Source organism: Macaca thibetana, chromosome 9, assembly GCF_024542745.1.
Source record: "Macaca thibetana thibetana isolate TM-01 chromosome 9, ASM2454274v1, whole genome shotgun sequence".
NCBI classification, from domain to species: Eukaryota; Metazoa; Chordata; class Mammalia; order Primates; family Cercopithecidae; genus Macaca; species Macaca thibetana.
Window position 1 is genome coordinate 91,469,542 of NC_065586.1, and position 16,426 is coordinate 91,485,967.

The window sequence follows — 16,426 nt, forward strand, 5'->3', positions numbered from 1 at the left end:
AACCAACCTCACAAAACTGCGTCATCCATGGACAGGCTGTAAGGGAACTAGCCACACCCCAGCCTTGGTCACGCTGCAAATTTAACCCTAAACAGAACATACTAAACATCAGTGTTGCTCAAAAGCTCAGAGACACACTTTGGAGAAGGGAGGTGTACACACAAGCCTTTCTAGATGGCCGTCTTGTATGCCATCTTCCAGGGATGGGTCCAGAAACCAGCAGATACACTTTGGTTTGTTTTTTTTAACTGACACAAAATGGTTCGGAGATGTGCCCACTCTCTCTGTCTCAAAGATTCCCTTTTCAATGCTCTGTCCGTTCTTTTGCTTGCCCCAAGCAAGAAACCTCCATCATGCACTATCAGTCTTCAACACATGCTAAATCGGGGCAATGTGGAGACAGGGGAGGCAGTGATGACAGCCAGGAGGGGACAGGCCGAAGCAAAAGACACTGAATACTTGAAACCACAAATCCTGAATCTGCAATTCCTCTGTTTACTTAGAAACAGTTGCTGATGCTTACCCGGCCCAAAGATAAACTAGGACAAACCGGAAAGGGAAGGGGAAGCAGTGAGGTAAGGGCTGTTGTAAACCTGGCACCACGCATGCAGAGGAAAAGCTCCCCGCGTGGTCAGGACATAGTTTTCCTCCCGATGAGAAAAGTTAGATAACAGTATGAATAGTGATGTTAGGCTGAATCCAGGCGCTAAGCAGAGGCAGAGGGCTGCTGTCTTCACACACATAAAAAGCATTTGGAGACCACTGTGGTGTGGTGGAAAGAGCATGGCATTTGGAGTCAGAGGGGGTGAACTTGAGTCCTGGCTCTGCCTAGAACAAGCTGTGTGACCTCAGGCTAGGCATTCAACCCCTCTGGGTTTCAATTCTCTGTGAACTATGAAACGAATGACTTAGACTAGCTGATCTTGTAGGTGTCTTTCAGTTCTATCATTCTGTTATGCCACTAATGATGCAACAAAAGCGTTAATGCATCCACTCAGCAAGCATTTCCTGAACGCATTCTGCATGCCAGCAACTCCGCGCTTGGTATGAGGGACAATCTTGCACCCAAGGAACCTTCCAATCCACACATGCGAGAGACTTGTCAATGAGTCTGTACAGTACAAAGGGAGAGATGTGTGGACAGGGTGAAGGGTTCTAGCAGTGGACGGGGCAGACAGCAATCGGAAACAGTTGCCCAGGAGTGATTCCTGGGCTAACACTTGAGGTAGGAGGTAATTAGGCAAAAGGAAAGAAAAAAAGGAATAGTATGTATGCATGATAGTATGCACTCAGGAATGGCCCAGTAGGACATGCAGGGTGGGAGGAGTGCTAAGAGATCAAAGGCCTTATAAGCTAAACTAAGAAGAGCTACTGCCAAGCACCTCCAGGCCCCTGTACCTCCCCTGCTGTTCACCTCAACAACTCCCTATATGGCCACATCAGGGTCAGAAACAGCTCCTCCAAGTCCCCTTATGTCGACAGTCAAGCAACCATCCCACCCCTGCCCCCAGCCATCTCCTTTTGTCCCCGAGTCTCATCTAGCTCCACCTGCCACCCTGCACATCCAGGCCACACCTGCTGACACAGAAGCTTCCTCTCAGTCACCCAACAGGCCTTGCTTTCAGCTCTTGCTCAGCCCTCAGTGCCCAACCCATGTCAGCTGTTCCAAATAGTTTCCATCTTCCTCAAAGCCACAACCACATCCCTCCCACCCACCCCACTCTCATACTTAGTCGATGACTCCCACCTCCTCTGTTCCTGGGAATGACTGTCCAGCCCAACTCCCATAGCAACCCTCCTGCCCACCTGTCCTAAGTTCCTTCCTAAATGGTGCAGACAAAACCATGGGTATCTCTGCTTACAAACACAAAAGAAAGCAAAGAGAAAAACTCTAGGAAGAAATAGAGATTGCATTCATCAACCAATGCAGGCTGTTGCCCATGCATGTGACTGGGCTCTGAAACAAGCACACTTAGGTGGGATAAGGTATATGAATGTACTCTGCATGGCAAAAGGCCCTGTGTAAATATTAGAGCTATTCCATATGTGTTGGTTGAATAAATGAATAAACAAATCAATGAATTTGAGGCAATCTAAAGAGCTGCAAAATACTCAGTATCATCAGCACGGGGACCAGGAATGCAGTCTAGAATTCGGCCAAGAGGATCCTTTCTAAAACCAGAGTTTTCAAAACTCTGATTCCTCCTTTGCTCCTACACACACAGCCCACTTAATGCCAACCTGAGCAGTGCTGAATCATTTTAATGATGTATTTTGGCTATTTTGGAAATAACTTCCTAAAACAATATATTTAGTATAAAATATAAGCACAACAGGTTTAGTATATTGCACATATAGTACACTATACTTTGTGGGTGTATATATACATTTGTGCCATGCTCTAAGTGCCATTATAAGCTCTTAGCCAATGACTGCTGACATAGGCCCACCGCAAGACACCCACTGCAGCCTCCATTACACCATCCTGTGCTGAGCATGTTCTACAAAATGTTTTGTTTCCTCTGCTAAAGCTCTGTACCATTTATTTTTTGTACTGGTCACAATTTTGACTCATCACGGCCAAGAGATGGTGTTCAACTGGCTTTGGACCCACCACAAAAAAAAAAAAAAAAAAAAAAATCAAGAAAAAATATAACCTAGGATTGTAAAATCCAATTATTAGAGTAGTCCAAGTGTCATGAGCACCGGTGAACACGGGTAGGCTCACAGACGTCAGAGCTCTAGTCATCAGAAATATTCTGTGGGATGACAAGAAGACGAAAAGCCTTCTTCCTGGTTTACTCTGTACCATCTACTGAACGGAGCTCCAGAATTTCCTCCCAGTGCTGCAAGTTCAGGATGATCCCATGAGCTGGTGAGTATATAATTCACTGTATTTAGTTCTTCTTTGGTGTTTATTACAGGCAGCCATGAGAAATAAATGATGACATTAGGAACCCATCTCTACTGAGACTCTGCCCTTTGAACCCCACAGAAGTTGTTACATGGCCAGTACTCCAGGTTTCCCCAGCACTGAGTGTGTGCGGCATGGGACAGGATAGCGGAATTCTAGAATGTCTGAGCTTGAGGAAGGCCCAGACATGATCTCATTTATATCAGAAACAACTAAAGCTCAGAGACAGCAGGTTGTTGTAGGGTTGGTGGCAAGGCACGTATACCAACAGTCTGATGAACTCTCACCCTAAAACCAAGAAGCTAAAAATGAAAAACATTGAAATTCAGTCTCCATCTGGGCTAGCATTTAGTCTTCAGCAGTCGAGAAGAATGATTTCAGAAAGGCAACGGTGATATGAGAAGAAACAGAAAATGTGGATCATGATGGCTCATAAAATAGGAATAACTCGGATTAAGTTCAGTTATTCAAGTTTTGGGTTCATTGGGCTTTTTTGTTGGTGGTAGTGGTGTGAAGTTCCTTTTCTAGAATCTATAGATGCTTTAGAAGGTACCAGACCCAAAAACTAATTCTTTCTTTCATTAAAACACTGGCGACTTCTATTATCCAGTTTTATATTTTTGTCTGACTATTAAAAGGAAAAAAAAACTAAGAAATGTTCAACTCCTTTGAGTTCAGTAGTTCACTTCTATTTGAAAAATAAAATGAAAATATTTAAGAGCAAATGTAATGAGTAAATTTGTATAAATGTTCCCAACATGGTATTTTTATGAGTAAATCACATTATACAAAGGACATTATATGTTTCAAAACTAATATAATGACTTGATTTTTGTAAAGAATACTTTTTAAAAATTATATTATTGCTTTCTTTCCTTCCCCTTAGTTAAAAACACACAAATTTCTTTCTTTCTTTCTTTCTTTCTTTAGACGTAGTTTCGCTCTTGTTGCCCAGGCTGGAGTGCAATGCAATGGCGCCATCTCGGCTCACTGCAACCTTCGCCTCCCAGGTTCAAGCAATTCTCCTTCCTCAGCCTCCCAAATAGCTGGGATTATCGGTGCCCGCCACCATGCCTGGGTCTTGAACTCCTGATCTCAGGTGATCCACCCACCTCAGCCTCCCAAAGTGTTGGGATTACAGGCATGAGCCACCAGGCCCAGCCATAAAACACACAAATTTCTTTAAAGAAAAAAATACTTGGTTTACCCTACTGTCCCAACATTTTTTTCCCTATCATTTACATTTTAGTTTTGTTATTTAAAAAGAGAGGTATCAGGCCGGGCGCGGTGGCTCACACCTGTAATCCCAGCACTTTGGGAGGAAGAGGTGGGTGCACAGCTTGAGCCTAGGAGTTCAAGACCAGCCTAGCCAACATGGTGAAATCTTGTCTCTACAAAAAATACAAAAATTAGGTGGGCATGGTGGCACACACCTGTAGTCCCAGTTACTAATGGGGCTGAACGGGAAGATTGTTTGAGCCTGGGAGGTCGAGGCTGCAGTGAGCCATAATCGCACCACTGCGCTCCAGTTGGGACAACAGTGTGAGACCCTGTCTCAAATAGAAAGAAAACAAAAAGTGTAAAGGTGCTTCTGCCTCCTTTTTTAATTAAAAGAATTAGCAACTTATATAAGAGACTATTTCCAGCTTCTGAGTCCATGCTGGGACAATTCTGGAAGTTGTAAATTTTATTGAAGTTAGGCTGCCTTGAACATAGCTATCTTCCCCAATCTTTCACCTAGATCTAATCAGAAAAGCCATCCTTTACAGCAGGCACCTACCTGCCACACAGAGCTATCCAGAAGCAGACACACTTAGAATGGGATGTGTGACTAAGCATGATAACTGGGCAGGGGAATGTCATCTCCTAAAAATGTAGAAGTGTTATATATGGAAATTGTATATGTGCACATGTACCTTAACGGGGTTCCTGACCCTTTACCCGAAAAGCCTAAAAACCAGTACCTTACTGATTATGATAGGGAATGCTGAATTATCCAAAGTTCAACAAGCACAAATAATAGTCATTTTTTTCAAGCATACCTCTGCTGGAACCATTTTTTATTTAATCACTGCTGTAATCAGCAGACTAGAGGAATTCTCTCTGAGTGAGGAAAACATGGAGTGAGTCATCTCTATGTTGATAAGGAGACAGCAGGATGAGGGCACTGCTGTGAAGTAGGCATCAGATGGTGCCTTGTCTAAATTAGTCAGTGGAACAATCAGAATGATTTCTTCCCATGACGTGCAGTAATCACCGGAGATGATGCTGATCTCCTTGTTTTAGTGACGACCCCAACACAATTTCATGTTTACTTCTCCAAACCAGGGCAAAAAAAAAAAGGAAAGACAAAAAATGTATTCCACTCAGTATTTGTAGTCACTAGATGGAAAAAGAGAAAGTATCTTGTTTTTACATGTGGCTGGCAAATGTGCTACAACTTCCTGTTTGTTTAAAAAGTACAAGTTCAAATGTGTAAAGCTCTTGGAGAAACACCAACACCTAAGAGATGTCGCTCTTGCATGAAATGGATATGATGTCATTGTAGGTCACGATAACTTTGGCCAGAAAGTGGCCTTATGAACCTCTGGTGACATAAAGCAATATGGCAGCCCAGGGAGATACTTCTAGACAATGACCCTTGAGAAGCTGCCCCCAAAAGCACACAATCCAAACAGCAGTGTGGTGACTGGTATCATTGGTTCTGGACACTGAATTCTACCCTACTCTTTCAGAGAGGTGGCAACCAATTCTATTTTGAGCATTTTCCTAGGGAAGCTGGGATTCTTAAGAGAAAGAAAATGGGTTTGAATTGCTTTTTAATGTGTCTGAACTCTGCAGTTAGAAACTATCAATCACAAAGGATTCCAAATCCTGTTCTGTTCCACAATGCAAGAAGACCTTTCCCTAAAGGGCAGCAGTGAGATGTTCAGTTGAAATGGCAATAATCTGTGGCTCAACTCATGGCAACCACCTCATTTCAAATCCATATTTGTCTAAAGCTGCTGAATAAAGAAAATATTGAGCACAAACAGCTTTAAATCCTTTATAGAAATAAGGGAAAGGATGGAAGAAAGAAATTGGCCTGACTGACATATCCCCATACATGCAAAATTTGAAACTCAAGTCAAAGTACTCAAGTCCCAAGTTGTTAATAAATGTGAAGCCTCAGACCAATTAAAGGCCCTGTGAACAGGCAATGCCCTTAATCAAAACATATTGAGCAAGAGGAGTTATAAAGCCAACTGGTGAGGAAACTTTCAATGTTTCTAGATCATTTATAAAGAATAAAAGGGATACTATTATTATCCTTTTTAAAGATAATACATAAACATACCACAAAAAAAATTTAAAATAGCTACTCATCTCAGGCATCTCCTCCTGAGATGGTCTACAAATATACAAGCACTGAAGACTATTCTACAGCCTCAGCAGTTTGTGTGTGTGTGTGTGTGTGTGTTTAACTTAAGAAGGATACCACCAGTTTTTAAATGTCCAACCACTCTAAGTCTCCAGGGGCATGGGAAGGTCCCATACCTTTTTAATTCCTGAAATCACTTACTGAAGGAGGAAGCAGAAGGAAAAATCCTCCCCCTGTAATTACCAGTAAGTTTCACTCTTTTTAATTTTATTTAGGTTCCATTCTGTGAGAAAAGACAACAAATGAAAACCAGGGTTGATGCCATTCGTCATAAATACCATTCCACTGAAACCCTCATTTGCCATAAACCATTGGTCATAGACAGAGAACACTATATAATCAATGCTCATTTTTCTAGAGATTCCAAGTTCCGGAAGTACCACTCAGAGTGTTTTCACTCAAGCTGGGGAGTCTTTAAACACATGTAGAAGCAAGTCAGCACTGCCCATGCCCACGGGAGGGAGAGACCCCATTCTAGAATGCTGCTGATCATCCTGTCCTCTCTTTTGTCATCATTTCCACAAAAGGCCTGAGAAGACCACATGGGGTTGGGGTTGAGGGAAGGAGTGAAAATGTTTTCAAAGAAGGAAATTTTGAGGCTATTAAAAAGCTTTGGAGGCAGGGGGATTGGGGGGGATCCTAATCTGAAAGGCTTACAAAGGCAGTCAGAGGGAGGAGGAGGCAAATAGGCTTTGGAGCCAGTGATGGTGGGAAGAGGCAAAAATGTCTATGGCAGCTGGAGACTGCAAGACTAAAGGAACTCACTAGGAGCCTCAAAATGGGAAAACTCAGGCGCCCAGTGAGAAGATGGAAGAAGCTCAATAGGACGATTTGTCTGGGAAACAGACAAAGCAAATATGGAGCAGCTGCATTTTATGCCAGAAGCCCACAAATAGATGAAGATGTGTGTGAGTCAGAACTGATTTTCGCATATCAGTCAATGGTGGTTGAGGGGTACAGCTGGGATGCATACATCTACCACAACCACCACAGTATACTTTTTTTTTGAGACGGAGTCTCACTGTCACCCAGGCTGGAGTGCAGTGGCCGGATCTCAGCTCACTGCAAGCTCCGCCTCCCGGGTTTACACCATTCTCCTGCCTCAGCCTCCCGAATAGCTGGGACTACAGGCACCCGCCACCTCACCCGGCTAGTTTTTTGTATTTTTTAGTAGAGACGGGGTTTCACCATGTTGGCCAGGATGGTCTCGATCTCCTGACCTCGTGATCCGCCCTTCTCGGCCTCCCAAACACAGTATACTTTTATCTTGTAGCATTTATCCTTGATATTTTGAAGATAATCATAAATATCTTCTAACTTGTAGCCCTGTAAGTCATGGTGCCTGTTTGGCTTTCTTCAGAAAATTTTATCATATCTAACTTTTCATTGCAAAATTACTGATTTTCAGGTATGTTTTCACTTAGTGAGCCCTCAATTAATGAACTTTTGGATGATATAACTATTGAATGAGAAAAATACCTGAAATGTAATAACAGTAAATTAAACTTAGTCAATGAAATGGCTTGTAGAAGTTCCAGTGCCCAAGATGTAGCTTACAGGTTATTGGCAAAGGCTGCTGGATGTTCCTGCTTGCTAATAATTCACTCAGCTGACCAGATTTATAATTATGCAATCCTGAAACTAATTTTCTTGATTTGGGGAAGTCATAGCACTTGAAATTTTTTACATAAGGTGAGACTTTATGACTGCTTTTATATCACATTATCTCATTTGTATAATTCATATTTGCATACAGTAGAAACCATATTCATTAGCATGTCTTCATTTACTTCTTAGTAGGGACTTGATATGGAAAATCTACCCTTTGCCTTCGCCTTCCCTCTTTCCTCTGTCAAAAATCCTATGTATCTCTTCCTTTCTCTCCCTAGATGATCTCATTCAGTCACATGGCTTTAAATATCATCTATATGCCGATGACTCTGAGAGATACCATTTCCAGCCCCAGCCAACTCTACATCTCTATGGGAATATCGAACAGGCATCTCAAACCTAAGATGACACAACAGAACCCTTAGGGTCCCTCTTTGCTCCTTATCTCAGTGAACAGCAACATCATTCACCTAGCCAAAAACACGGGACTAACCCTTGACTCTTGTTTTTACTTATACCCCACATGCAACCTAGAAGGCTCTACCTTCAAAATATATCCTGAGTCTGACCACTTCTTCGTATCATTCAATCATCACTACTCTAATCCAAGTAACACCCTAATCTCCTGCCTGGATCACTGGAAGGACCAGTGATATAGGTTATACAGATTCTACTCTTGCCCCTAGAATCTATTCTGCACTCAGGATCCAGAGAAAAAATGTTAAAGCACAAAGAAGATCACATGGACTATGGAATCCAATCACTCTCAGAGTAAAAATCAAACTCCTGGCCAGGTGCGGTGGCTCACGCCTGTAATCCCAGCACTTTGAGAGGCCGAGGCGGGCGCATCATGAGGTCAGGAGATCAAGACCATCCTGGCTAACACAGTGAAACTCTGTCTCTACTAAAACTACAAAAAATTAGCCAGGCGTGGTGGCGGGTGCCTGTAGTCCCAGCTACTTGGGAGGCTGAGGCAGGAGAATGGCATGAACCCGGGAGGCGGAGCTTACAGTGAGTGGAGATCCTGCCACTGCACTCCAGCCTGGGCGACAGAGCAAGACTCCGTCTCAAAAAAAAAAAAAAAAAAAAAGGAAAGAAATCAAACTCCTTACCATAGCCTACAGGGTCTGGCTCCCACCTACCACTCTCATTTCACATCACTCTCCCTCCCTATCAACACCCCCAGACCAAGACCAGACAAACTGGCTGCCTTCCTGTTCCCCTACCAAGCCAACCTTATCCTATGTCAACGGCCTTTCTTTTCACTTGCTATTCCCTCTGCCTGAACACTCCTCCTCCTCCCCTGATTCCTTTACTCCACTCAGGTCTCTACACAAAGTCAATCTTCTTTTTCTCTCTCACACACATAGAACCCTTTTTGGACCATTCTTTCAAAAAGAGCCCCGTCAGCCCCTCACCTTGTTCTACTGTTTTCATACCACGCATTACCACCTGAAATTATATTGTCTATTTAGTTATTCATTTGCTTCCTTCATAGTATTGCTCACAATACTTAGTGAACACCCATCAGGTGTGAGGTGCTCTTCTAAGAGCTGAGGATACAACAGTAAACAAGACAAGACACGCAAAGACCCCTGCACTCATGGAGCTCACATTCTTATCATTCCCACTCAAATCTAAGGTCCAGGGAGGCACAGACACGGTCTGTCTTATGACCACTGAATCCCCAGAACAGTGCCTTGGCACAGAGCAGGCATTAATACATATTTGTTGAACGCATTAAGTGTCCTGCTACCTGATGCCATTTGCTTCCCTGAGGACTTCCACTACAGAGCTCTTCCTGCCTACCAGATGGAATTCAGGTTCTGGGACTCAGAATGTCACTATGTCCCCTTGGACAGGGCAGTCTGGACAGCCAGCCTCCTGTGGCTGAGCTGGTTTCCTAATCCTGGGCCTGCTTATCCTGACTGCCCTTCCTTCCTGTTCCAACCCCCAGCACCCTGCAAACTCACCAGGTGACCATCCCACTGGGATCTGTCTCAGTGGGTCACGAGAGCACCTGATCTACATCATAGGAGCTGACCAGGTAGTCAGTGTTAACCAGGCCAGCTTTTCTCTACAAAGAGTAGCTGAAATAAAGATGCAAGCATTGTTCAGCGTCCCTGGCCCACGGTGGTCCTTACCCTCAGTATCTCACCTAAGACCTCCAGCACCAACTAGCTATCATACCTGGAGGCACTCTCACCTCAGCACTGGAACACACTGTTATTAAGGACATATTTTTGCCTCTTTCAACTGTCATAGAAGCAAGACGTGTACCTGCTGTGATAAGTAATTAAGTTTCTTTCAGAAAAAGAAGAACATTTGTTAACTGTGAAATTCTCTGATCTCAAATAAAAATGAAAGTAATTGTGAAATGTCGTTAATTCATCTTTCAAGAAAATGGTAGCTATACTGGTAGGAAGGGAAAAAAAAAGAGAGAGAGAATGGAAATCTGTTGAAGAACCACTCTGGAAGTCTCAGAAAATAAGTATTTAAACCCCATTGTTTCCAACATATCAGTTTTCACACTTTAATGTATCTGTTGGCTCAGAAGTGCCCTGCTTGAATACCCCTATGAGACTAGCAGATGAAGATGTCTATGACCATCACAAAAGTCAAGGTAGAAAGCCCCAAACTGGTGATCAGTTGAATTGGGCTGAGTATGGCAGCTACACTGTAACACTTACATCTGGAACTCCAACTTGAAAAAGTGTGTTAATAAAGTTAATAAATGTAGCAGGTAGGGCGAGAATTGCCTTGCTCTACATCTCAGAGCCAAACAGTATTACCTTCTATTTGCCTAGGACTTTATTCTCCCTGGGCAAATATAAGCATTTGTGCATACATTACTTCTTGCATAGATTATCTCTTTTAGTCTGCAAAGCAAACATATCCTTAAACAGCAGGATATGTTTCTCTGTCTGGGGCCTGGGAGGTCAAAGAATTCACCTACAATCCCACAGTAAAAATGGCAGAACCAAGTAAGTACCAAAACCCAGATATGCCTAGGCCCAGCTCAGTATCCTTCCTTCTCTAATAGAAAGGACAAATTACATTCTACAGTTAACAAAGTATTTCCCTTCACTGAGAAGAAGGAAAAAAACACATATATTCACCAGTGGTTTAAGGTGGTGGGAAGACGCATTGGTCCAGGAGCTCTGGGCAGAAAGGTTTCACGAACTCTTCCAAACGATGCCAACTCCTGCAATCACAAATGTACAAAACACCTGGTGTGAATCACAGGCACCCTGTGGCCTCTCCCCAAGGGGACTCATTTAAACACCATTTGCCAGGCAATTTAGGCCTAAACCCCTATCTCTTTTAGCCCAATTTCCTTCCCCACTCTGACTTCCCAAAGCAGAACAAGAATCTTTAATTCACCAGCTGAAATGGTACTCATTAGAATCACAGGATCTTGCGCAGAAGGCAGCTTCACAGATCATCTTTAATGGAGATCACAAACCGAAAGCACAAGGGGTGACATCCAGGGTGGAAGTGTTACATTTCATCTGTGGATATGTTTAGAAAATCTGAGCCAAACATAAAAATCAGAGCTATCACACAAAAACTCAGATTTCTGGCTTCTCTTAAAGAAAGAAAAAAAAAATCAGACCTGTCAACATGGCCCACATTTATGTCTGAAAATGATCAGGTGTTGCTAAGCATTAAAAGCAGTCACACTTCATAGGCAGGCTTGGCTGCTCCAACATACCACAGTTCCCACCACTCGCTACTGTCTCCTCAACACAGAGAAGAACTGGGGTTGTCATTAGTCATTACCCTTGCATTATTGTTTTTCTTGTGGTACAGAAATATTTTCTACTTATAATTCTAACAAAAGTGGGAAAACAAAAGGGGCGTAGTTCCAAGAAAAAAAAATGGTACAGCACATACAGTAACTCAAGTTGGTGGCCTCACTCCTGCAGACATTTGCAACCCCCAAACAAGTACAACACTCCCACTTTACATGAATTAAATGAAAGCAGGAAACTGACTTGCCCGCTCCCATAGTTAGATGCAGAGGTCAACCTAGGTCTCTCGATTGCCTAATCCAGGACTATTTCACTATGCTGGACTACATACTAGTGTTATACTATTTTATAAGCAAAAAAATTAATACAATAAACAAATACACACAATTAACTAATTAAAAATAATTATCAAAAATAATACTTTCAGAGAAGTATCAAAGTCAAGGAAATACAGTTGAAGCACCCCACTTTCCACTAAAATGCTTGCCATACATCAAAAGTGCTCAGTGTCCCAAACTGTCTGGAATACTTTGTCTGCTAGGAAAATCTCCCTTAGTATGCATCTTGAATACAAGACTGTAAATAAGTTTATGTACAAGGTAACAGCACTGTAATAAGAAAGCAATGTTCAACAATAAGATCTTGATAGTACTTATTTATATCACTCCCACAAAGAATTTATTGATTCATTCACTTAAATATTTATTGAGCCCCATTACACTCCAGGAAGTATGAAAGGTGATGGAGATACAAAAGTGAACAAGACCCTCAAGTTGCTCTATCTGCATAAAAGATAGATCCAGACACTCAAAATGAATTATAAAATAATGGGTAAGTGTAGTGATCTGCAGTCAAATGCTTTGCCCCAGAGCTAAACCCTCTACGGTAAGTGTAGTGATCTCAGTATGCACCTGTGTTACGGGAGCACTGAGCAGGGGCACCTGATATAGTGGAGGTGAAAAGATACTTCCTAGCATGGACAGAGGCCTCAGGAAATCCCAACGCTTGGATGGGAGTGGACCAGGCACAGGGAGAAATGGAGGACAATGGAGGCAAAAGCAAGGAGGTGAGAACAGCCCCTACAATTTGGTCTTGTCCAGATCTCTTATTAGCCTTGGGTCTTAAAAGCACCTGCCTAATGCCACGTGACCCAACATCTGCTGGAACTTGATCCACAGCCCTACATATGCACTTACAGAAGTTTATCTTGACAAGTGCCCATAACAAAAATGTCACCGATTCAGCCCTGCTTCCTGGCAGTGCCTACCTATGACTCCCTGGAGTCTGCTGTCCCAGAGTCTGCAGGACGTAAGAAACATGGTGGTAGAAATACTAAGCCTTCAGGTGCAGTGGCTCCCACCTGTAATCCCAGCACTTTGGGAGGCCGAGGTGGGTGGATCACGAGTTCAGGAGTTTGAGACCAGTCCGACCAACATGGTGAAACCCCATCTCTACTAAAAATAAAAAATTAGCTAAGCATGGTGGTACACGCCTGTAATCCCAACTACTCAGGAGGCTGAGGCAGGAGAATTGCTTGAACCCAGGAAGCGGAGGTTGCAGTAAGCCAAGATCGCGCCACTGATGCCAGCCTGGGTGACGGAGTGAGACTCCGTCTCAAAAAAAAAAAAGAAAAAAGAAATAAAGAAATACTAAGCCTTTCATGATGGACAGAAGACAGTAAATAAAGATGTTTTTCTCATACCAGTCAAGGCTGCCCTGTCTATCTCCACCCCAGGGCCTGGATTTCCACAGCAAGAAGCTACTATGCATTTGAGCCTCAAGCAGGAAGCTTTGTGAAAAAATGTTCCAGAATATCTGCCCATCAAAATCCGCACATAGAGTCCTCCTTTTCTTCATAGATAAGAAAGAAGTGAGTCGCCAGCCCTGATCTAGACTAAGGCAAAGCTGGGGAAAAGCGCTCCAAAACACAGGCTGGAAAGAAGCACACAGAGGAGTAAAGACCGAACAGGTAGTCAAGGGTAGGGTTCCAGTTCAAGGCCCGTATGAGGAAACAAAGAGGCAGAATTCACCTGAAGAATCGGAAGAGCCTCCCTGGATCAGTAACTAGTGGGCACGTTCCCGAGTATGGCTGAAAATTGGAAACACCTGCAGAACTACAGCAACAAAATAATCCCCTACGTACCAGAGCCATTAAATCAGAATCTATGGTCTGGAGGTCCAAGCACTTCCAGAACCTCCTCACACGTGATGGTGATGTCCAATATCAAAAGAGTGTATTTCACCTAGAGGTCTCAGAAGCTCCAAAACCTCTTCAAGGACATGAATTCAGCATCCTCCAGGAAGGAGCCAAGGATCCAGATCTTTAGGGGAGTAGCACATCCCTGGTATGTTTACCCACTCTCTGCATCACACTATGACAACAATCACAACTTCTTTTAAGGAAATGTAAAAAAAAAAAAAAAAAAAAAAAAAAAAAAAAAAAAAAAGGAATGCCAGCAGCCGGAATAGCAAATGGGTAGTGAAGTGGCCTTCCTCTTTGCCCCATCCCTTGTACACCATGACCCAATGTCAGTGCCTCTTGATAAACGAATGGAGGTGTCCAATCTCAGCAGCAGATCTGAGCCTTCATACACCTGTGTGGGTTCACTGCTCTGGCAGAACAAAGGATGTGGGAGTATCCAGTTATGCAGATGGCCTTCGAGGAATAGCTCCAAAGCACTCTGATCAGGTCCTTCCTGCCCACCAAAGGGCAGAACTCTACCGATCAATGCAGCACCTGCAAACCTGCCAAGCCCGGCTGAGCACTTCTCTTTCCAGATTTCCACTTTGTGGTCATGTAACAACCTGAGTAATCTCAAGCTAAGACTGGCAAAGTAAATGCCTTGTACCGCAAAGATGATGGACGGATCAGAGTAAACTGGCTCCCTGAATGCACCAGCCTGCAGAAATCTCTTCCCCCAACATTACAAGGTGCCACTAGGTGACCTTCAGGCAGCAGCCAGCACCAGAGAAACCCACAGCTGACCAAGGTCAACCTTCCTGATTGCAAGGCCCAGCAGCAATCCATACTATCCTTCCAAGGAACAAGGAGACAGGCAGGTGTTCCCATCAACCTAAGGATCCTCCATGTGAGCCATAATGCAAACTTGGAAGAGCATGGTGGAAGAGGAAGTTTAGGAAAAGCTCAAGATCATAATTTGCCCCTTCTTGGTGGCCTTTAATTTTAATTTTTATTTATTTATTTATTTGTGTTTTTTTGAGAAGTAGTCTTGCTCTGTCTCCCAGGCTGGATCTCGGATCACTGCAAGCCCCACCTCCCAGGTTCACGTCATTCTCCTGCCTCAGCCACCTGAGTAGCTGGGGATACAGGCGCCCGCCGCCAAGCCCGGCTAATATTTTGTATTTTTAGTAGAGACAGGGTTTCACCGTGTTAGCCAGGATGGTCTCGATCTCCTGACCTCGTGATCCGCCTGCCTCGGCCTCCCAACATGCTGGGATTACAGGCGTGAGCCACCACGCCAGGTGGTGGTCCTCAATTTTTAAAAGATTCACTAATTTTCCCTGCAGTACTGTTATATTCTGGCCTAAAACAAGACCTTTCTCTGTCCCAGCTCTCCAAAAGACTTCACAAGAGTCATCCCAGGCCCTGCCAAAGACCTCGAACCATCATCTCCCTTATTCGTCCCCCATCCCAAGAATACAGATCAATACCAACCATTGTGAAAGTTGCCTCTGCCACCCTCATTCCTACCAAACATCAATCCAGACCACCCAACCCACTCTGGACCACTCTGGCCTCTCCTGTTACAAGTTCTCATAGCCCATGTATCTCTCCTTCCTAGCATAAATCACTTATATTTTCACATTGTTGTCCCACTAGCCTATATATGGACAGGGATCCATATAATCATTTCTGCTTTGCCTTGTTACTGCTGTTGTTTTAAAATTTTAAGGGGTCTTTGTTTGACTGGCTCACTGTATCCCAATATAGCACCTTGGAGCCCTCAGGTTTCCTTCAAAATACACCTCGAATTTCATGCCACTCAGCTCAGACTTGGTCCCTCTCTTCTTGTTCCAAATCCAAGGCCCAAGCTGCTTTCTGAGCTCACGACATATTCTCTTCTCCTTCTCCCTCCACAAATTCCAACTCTTCCATCAACAAACACGGGCAGTCCAGGGGAGAAAATACCCAACTGGCCCTGAGGCTGACTAACTTGGGAAGGAAACAAATCAGAAGTCATCTATTTCATGTTTGGGCAGTGTTTTTTTGTTCTTTGTTTTTTGTTTGTTTGTTTTTTGAGACAGAGTCTCACCCTGTCACCCAGGCTGGAGTGCAGTGGCATGATTTCAGCTCACAGCAACCTCAGTCTTCCAGGTTCAAGCAATCCTCCTGCCTCAGCCTCCTGAGTCGCTGGGACTACAAGCACGCACCACCATGCCCAGCTAATTTTTGTATTTTTAGTAGAGACGGGGTGTCGCCATGTTGGCCAGGCTGGTCTCGAACTCTTGACCTTGTGATCTGCCTGCCTCGGCCTCCCAAAGTGCTGGGATTACAAGCGTGAGCCACTGTGCCCCGCCATGGGCAGTGTTTTTTTAAATCACACTGCATTATTTTATTTAAGATGATGTTCTAATATGCAAAATGAATCCCTTTTCTGACCTTGAAAAAGACTTCTCTCTTTTCCATAACAAAACCCACTGGGGCCATAACCGGTGCCAACATCTCCAGGATGTGAACCCCACTGAAGCTTCCCGGGTCCTCAG

General features: G+C 43.7%; 1 protein-coding gene across 50 annotated transcripts in view; it reads right to left on the reverse strand.

The window, feature by feature from the left end:
• Positions 1-16,426, reverse strand: part of SORBS1 (sorbin and SH3 domain containing 1) — a 252,695-nt gene that overhangs the window by 169,650 nt on the left and 66,619 nt on the right. For 47 of the 50 annotated variants that reach the window (XM_050802768.1, XM_050802732.1, XM_050802744.1 and 44 more), the window contains exon 2: positions 11,066-11,151. The exons of the other annotated variants lie outside the window; for them this stretch is intronic. The gene's annotated coding sequence lies outside the window, so the exon portion shown is untranslated. The remainder of the gene's footprint in view (positions 1-11,065; positions 11,152-16,426) is intronic. 50 annotated transcript variants of the gene reach the window in all.